General features: G+C 37.7%; 1 pseudogene; it reads left to right on the forward strand.

The window, feature by feature from the left end:
* The first annotated feature begins 697 nt into the window (after nt 1-697).
* LOC115067484 lies at nt 698-1,358 on the forward strand (annotated as a pseudogene).
* The last annotated feature ends 5,981 nt before the right edge of the window (nt 1,359-7,339 follow it).

The following is a 7,339-nucleotide window of genomic DNA, read 5'->3' on the forward strand; positions in this document are numbered from 1 at the left end:
AATATGCCAAGAGTGCATTTTCCAAGGTCTTTGACTTGTACCTCAGTCAAAATTGTTTTAAAGGGTCCGTTGATTCCAGTGTGAAGCCTGGTTGTGAACAAATAAATCATTTTTAAAAATTAAAAAAAAAAAAAAAAACTTCCTCCTTTACTTTCACTGTTCTTTCAGTCAGGAGTGTTTGTTGGGTGTGGCCTATCCTGTCTGGTCCGCTAACTTTTTTTCCTTTCTGTTTTCCATCTCACTTTTTCTGTTCTACATTCTAGAGGAAATACTCATGTATTCTTCAGTCATTCTAAATTATTTTGTATATCATTCATTAGATCTTTAGTTTCAGTACAGATGCTTTTATCCTTTCTTGGATGTAACAACCCTTTCAATGTCTCTGAGGATATTAATAGTTTGAAGTTTCTTACTTGTCTTGGAATTAACTGTTTTTCCTTGGTGTTTGTTTTATTTAGTTTTGGTTTATATATTTGGCCAAAGGTTGTCTTCAAATGACTGGTGTTTTCAGCTTTTCAAATATGTTAAAGCCTGAGGTTTTGTCAGATGACTTGGAACCTTCCTGTGAAAGTGCTAGTGTGCTGGGCTTTCACAGAAGTCTGAAAGGAAACCTTCAATTGTCAATATCTACAGGTACTTTCTCTTAATGGAAAAAGAGAAGAAGCCAGTCTTCATATTTAAAAACATACATAGGAAGATGGTGATTGGGTTCAAAACCATGGGACCTCTGCAGTATTATGGGAGCTGCTAAAAGAAAATGGCCGCCCTGATGGACGAGAACTTGGAGAATTCAGAACAACTGTCAACAGTTTCGATCAGCATCGTAGACAGTAATGCTTCAGTGAAGCTGGGGAATACTACAGAAATGTGTGAGATCAAAGCAAGTGTGCAGCAGCGCTAACAGCTACCTCTGCTAAAGGATGTATTGTTTCCAGTGAGAATTTATCATCCCTGTGTTCATCAAGATTTCTGTCTGTCCCTCCTGGTGAAGAGGCCCAGATGTCATTCAACTGTCATAGATAATTCAGAAAGAAGACCAACGCATTTCCTCAAGAAAGAACAGTTGTCTAAAATTACTATAAATGAAGAAACTGCTTTAGTAGAAGTTAAAGAAAAAATTATTTGAATATTAGAATGTGCCCAGTTATAGTTTTCTTTGCTGATAGGTGACCCTCCCAGAGAGGAGGGACGTCCGGCAACAGGAACCTTGGCAGCAAAGGAAGAAGGTAAGGTCTGCTGTCTGTCACGAAGCAGGTGAAGTCAAGTAAACTTCAGAACTGCGGAAGTCAAGCAGCTACAAGACAAAAAGAAGTCATAAACTAATGGGTAAAATAATTCAGAGTGTAAAACCCAAATAAACAGCCATTATGATTTCAACACAGATTTGTAAAATCTGTGTGTCATACTGCACACAATCATTTATACTAAATAAATACCAAACAATATCCTTCTGACAAAAACAAAACCAAAAACATAAAATCTGTGAGGCTTGGAGGTGAGGAGGGAAAATGGGAGGGAGGTGATCTTTCAGTCACTTCACCTGCTTTTCTGTTACGGGCATGCCGTGACTATGTCTGCTTTAACTTATTTGTCAGTAAATCTTCAGGTTTTTTCCCAGAAATGGCCTTCTGAATGGTCTAAATATTTAATTATTTATTTGTGTGTGTGTGTGTCTTGTGTGTATGCAGGCATACTTGTACCATGGTGTAGGTGTGGAGGTCAGAGGACACCTTGAGGGAGTCAGTTCTCAGGGTCCCAGGATCTAACTTAGGTCATCAGGCTTGGCAGCAAGTGCCTTTACCTGCTGAGTCATCTCACCAGATCCTTAAACAACATTTCAGTAGTCATTTTACTGTGGTTTCAGGAGTGGCAGAGAAATGATTATATTCATTCAGAATGTTTAAACAAAGCCCACCATAAAATAAACATACTTCTGGTTTCATTTCAGTTGTGATCATAATGAAGATTATAATTTAGTATCTGTATTTTTTAAATGTAATATTTATTTATCTGAGGATTTTACCAAGATAATTTGTACTTTTATAGCACTAGTTGACAGTCACAAATTTCATTTTTCTTTCAAGTATAGAGTTAGTCTCTCTCTCTCTGCCCCCCTTTGTGTTTGTGTGTGTGTGTGTGTGTGTGTGTGTGTGTGTGTGTGTGTTACAACATACACTGGTTTCAGGAAATGCTACCAATCTGTGTCCACAGGTTTCCAGAACATCAAGATAATCATTTCACATTCATCTTACAATATTAGAAGTGTTTATTATTTTTGAAGAGGGGAAAAGTGAACTCTAGTTCATTAAATATTCATAGGAAAATGATCTTTAATATAACAACAAAAGACTTCCTAACCAGTATTTTAAAACAATCATGATGTGGTAGTGGCGAAACTTAGCAACTCCACTAGCTTGCTCACCGAAGTCTCTAATAGTCAGAGCCTCTTTCTGGGTTCAAGGGGGAAAAAAAAATCTAAAGACAAATGACAGTTCCTTTTAGGCTTTTAAAATATCTGAATTAGCAACTAGGATGATTGAATCTCAGTTATTATGTATGGTGCAGCATAGGTACTTTAAAATCCACATTTCAGGAACAGTTGCTTCCTAAACATCAGCATATCAATCAGTTTGTCTGGCAGTTCACATTTGAAATTCATTTGCACAGAGCTAGCACTCTCCTATTCAAGTGTGTACATATTTCCTCAAATTTCATATACAGTTCCAGAGGTCGATATGTGTGTGATGTAAAATTATGATAATGGGTAAGAGTCACAAAATTGTAACAGTAAAAACATGGGCTCTGAGCTGGGTGTGGTACCATGCCTATAATTCTATCACAAGCCAGTTTCAGCTGCGTACTGACAGTCCCTCATAAAACCAAGGGCTAGGGACGTGGTTCAATTATAGAGCATGTGCCTAGCATAAAATAACCAAGACCGTGGATTTGATCCTCAGCATCGTAGAAAAAGGAAACGATATTCTCAAAAGTTCAAACTAATCTTCCAGTAGTTTGTTTATCAGCTAGAACAGTCAATATTTTTAAAGGAATGTAACAACATAAAATTCGCAAAGCCCACTCTCCAATAAAAATTTATTAGCTATACAAAAAAGTCCAAATATAGGACCTTGATACCCAATAGAAGCAGGCTCATAAACGAGATGATACAATTGATTAGAATTTTAAAGCATTCATCACAAACATGAAATACACAACCTAACATGAAAAAAGAATACATAGTATGATTAGGAGAGAGACAGAAAAATATGCACACACATAAGAGAACCTCCCATATTGAAAAACTAGAGATGAAATAAGATAATTCTTTGACAAAAATGCACTGAATGGCATTAACAACAGACTAGACATCGTAAGTGAAGATCACGGAAGTAGAAAACAAAGCAAAATTTTTTAAACACACAGGAAAAAATACTCCGAGGAAAAAACGGGCTGGGAAAAATGAGTTGAACACCAGTGAATTCTGCAAAGTATCAGGAAGACTGAAGCACACGTAATTAGATTAAACAAAGAATAAAAGGCAGAAAGCAGAAAAATATTTCAAGAAAGTTTAGCCAAAAATTTTCATAACTTCATGCAAACCAAACATGAGCCATAAATCAAAGAACAACAAACACAATAAACATACATTAAAAAATGCTGAGGCACATCTGGGTCAAATTTCTAAAACCCAATGTTAAAGGAAAAGTCTGGGGCTGGGAAGGTAACTCAGCCAGTAAATTCTTTGACTTACAAACTCAAGAACCTGAGTTCCATCCTCAGAACTCATGTAAAAAACAAACAAATCAACAGAAAACAGACAGGGCTTGTAATCCCAGGGCTGGAGAGGCAGAGGCAAGTGGATCCTTGGGACTAGGTGGCTAGTCAGTGTGGCCTACTTGTGACTTCTAGGACAGTGACAGACCCTGCTTCAAAAAAAAAAAAAAAAAAAAAAAAAAAAAAAAAAAGGTCTAGCTCTTAATAAGAAAGAAAAAAAAGTCTTAAATGTTACACAGATAGTGTCTGCTTTTGTAGAAGAATTAGAAAATATAGATACGTATAAAAGAAGATTAAAAACCCACAATTTACTACCTGGAGTTAGCCATGTTGAGATCTTGTGTGTTTATCTTTCTAGACTTAATAGAAGGATATTTTCCCCTACAAGAATGGCATCATATGTATTATCTTGCCTTTTCATTTGAAATATATGGGAACATTTTCCCATGTCAATAAATATCCTCCTTTAAAAAAAAGGAGGAAGAAAGTGGGCAGTGCCTGAGGAACAACACTTGAGGTTGACCTGTGGCATCCACATACACGTCTACATGTACATGTCCACCTTCACATGTGCACCTGCACAGAACACCAACACAATCATACATAAAGAAAAGAAAGGAAAAAAAGGACAACGAAAGAAAAGAAAAAAGTCTAAAAAGCAACTTGAGAAAAAGACAAAGATTAGAATTAGAAATTTAGGGGTGTTTATAACTTCAATCTTGAAGATTCAACAGCCAAGGCTCACAGTAGGCTAGGCCTTCCTACATCAATTACCAATTAAGAAAAGAAGGCCACAGGCCAATCCAATGGAGTCAGTTCCTCAATTGAGGTTTCCTCTTCCTAGGTGTCTATATTTGTGTCAAGTTGACAAAAAAGTAAGCAGCACATCTTGAAAGTGAAAAGTAAAAAGAGTCTACATAGGCAAACTCTAAAGCAGACATCGAGAAACAAGCAGGGAAGAGAGACTGGGAAAGTTCCGAAAGGTTTCCTTTTTCTAAACTAATAGAACTTTCTTCAGGCCAGTTGTATTCCATCTCCTATTCTGAGAGGTGCCCAACCATTCTTATCATAAACTATAATTTGAATTGCTAGTTTACACTGGCTACTTAAGAGTGCTAGGGGCTGGCAAGATGGCTCAGTGGGTAAAGGTGCTTGCTGCCAAGCCTGATGACCCTAGTCCACTCTCTGGGGCTCACATGGTGGAAGGAGAGAACCAACTCCTAAAAGTTGTCCTCTAATCTCCATAAGCATGCCATGGCATGTGCATGCACATGCACGCACGCACGCACATACATACACACACACACACACACACACACAAATCAAATAAATGTAATTTTAAAAAGGGAGGGCTGGAGAGGATGGCTCAGTGGGTAAAGAGCATTAGCTGCTCTTGCAGAGTACCTGGGTTTGGTTCCCAGTACCCACTTGGCAGCTAACAAATGTCCCCAACTCCAGTTTCAGGGAATCTGATATACTCTTCTGGCCCCTGTGGGCATTGCAGAATATGGGTGCACTTATATACATACAGGTAAAATACTTATACACGTAAAATAAAAATAATTTATTTTAGAAGGAGGAGGGGAGGAAGAGGAGGAGGAAGAGAAGGAAGAAGAAAGAAGCAGGAGGAGAAATAAGAAGGAGAAGGAGACGAGAAAATAGAGTGCCAGTTTGAGTCTGTCAGCAGTGGGCATCCTCAGGATGGGGGCCCAGACAGAAGAATGCAAGAAGACCCCTTCCCCACGTCCCACTACTGATATACTCAGGACAAACTGGCAAGTCCTTTAGTGAGGCCAAAAGGTCTTACATGAGCAAGTGGGCAAGATGAGTCAGGGAACTTAGTAATTACTGTAAAACGACCTCACTTACCCTCACAGTCTTGAGGTTGGGAAATTTGTGCTATAGAGATAAATTGAGGAGTTACAGAAACCTCTGATAATAGTGCCAGGCAGCTCAAACCCAAGATGAAATGTATTAAAAACAACAAAAACAACAACAACAAAAAAAAAACATTATCAACAACAAAAGCACTTTAAGAAGACACATGAGAAAAATAGGATTTTCTGGAATTCTACTATGAAATGGCTAGCCACGATGAAAAATCAATCAATCAAAAAAATTCAGCAGGAAGTTCATAGACTGAAAGGAAAGCTCAGGGGCCTCTGAGCAGCTTCTATCCCAGGGAAAAGGAAGCTGCCCCTGCTTGTTCTCAGGCTGCCAGGTGGACCTGAGTCTGCTGTTAGGTCAAGTCAAGCACTCGGAATGTATATGCTCTGTTATAGAATGAAGAGAAAGAAAGCACTAGAAAGCCAGTTAGGGTGGGATGACACACTAGCCAGCAACACACTCATAGCCAATGACTCCAAAGCTTCTAGTCATGTACTCTATGGCCACCACACATGTAAACAGCTCTTGCTCCTAGAAAGAGTAGTACATCCCTCTGCCATTGATGCCAGGCCAGGCCATGAGATTCCCCTGACTAATGAAACATGAATAGAAGTTACATGTGTCGTTTCCAGTCACTTTTAGACCCAGTTTGTGATTTGATGTTTCTCTTTCTCAACCTTAAGGCTGGTAATATTTGAATAGAGTTGATCCATCAGCCCGAGTCCTAGATTGAAAGAAGTATGGGCAGGTGGATGACGACTTGGGGTGAACACAGTGCAAACTAGATCTTTGTGTTTAGTCATTGTGGTTTGGAATGTTATGACACAAAGGTGTTAGAACAACCCAGTCATGTGGCAACTAATCAATCTCTGAGATAGCAACATTGTCCCACTCAGGAGGTGTCTGTCTAATGTCTTAATCACCATATAACGGAGTTTCTACCTCCTAACACTGTTGTGTTGGGGGATATGTTTCCTACAGAGAAATTTGGGGGCACATTTAAACCATAGCATGGAATTCTGTAAGTGGGTTGTAGAAGCATAAAACTAGAGAAAAACTGGAATAGTTAACACCGTTACTTCAAATTGCTTTTTTAAAAATTATTTATTTAACAACCACATACTTAGAAGAAGCATTTATTACAACAGCATTGACATATCCAGTAACAATTTCCTGAGCTAAGATGCATCTCTTTCAAAATTGGCTGTAAATTTTTAGGTTTACAGTTGAATTATTACAGTTATACAATATTGTACTCAGTATAAACCCTATAAGACATAAAATTAAATGAGGTTTTAACCTTTAAAAAAGATCTCTATTTCGTTATTAAAATACACAGTTTCATACAGAAAAATTCATTTTTAATGCAATTGACATTAAGATGTTTGCACGTGCATTTCTAATCTCTATATATCTGATTATTACTAGTCATAGTTGGTTACTTTCTGAGCTCCTTGGCATCTAAGCATGGATAAAATTGTCAGGTAGATTTCAATGGTAATGTTTTTCACATCTACTAATTGTTAAGGAAATTTTATGCTTTGAAGAATTTTCTTAAATCATTTTTAAAATTTTTAATAACTACATGATTAGAAAAAGCATTTCACTACAGCTTTAGCATATTCAGCAACACACTCCAGAGCAAGAGTACATCTCTTTCACAAGTGGGTGCAAGTTT

This window comes from Nannospalax galili, unplaced genomic scaffold (assembly GCF_000622305.1).
Source record: "Nannospalax galili isolate Female #2095 unplaced genomic scaffold, S.galili_v1.0 scaffold306, whole genome shotgun sequence".
Classification (NCBI taxonomy): domain Eukaryota; kingdom Metazoa; phylum Chordata; class Mammalia; order Rodentia; family Spalacidae; genus Nannospalax; species Nannospalax galili.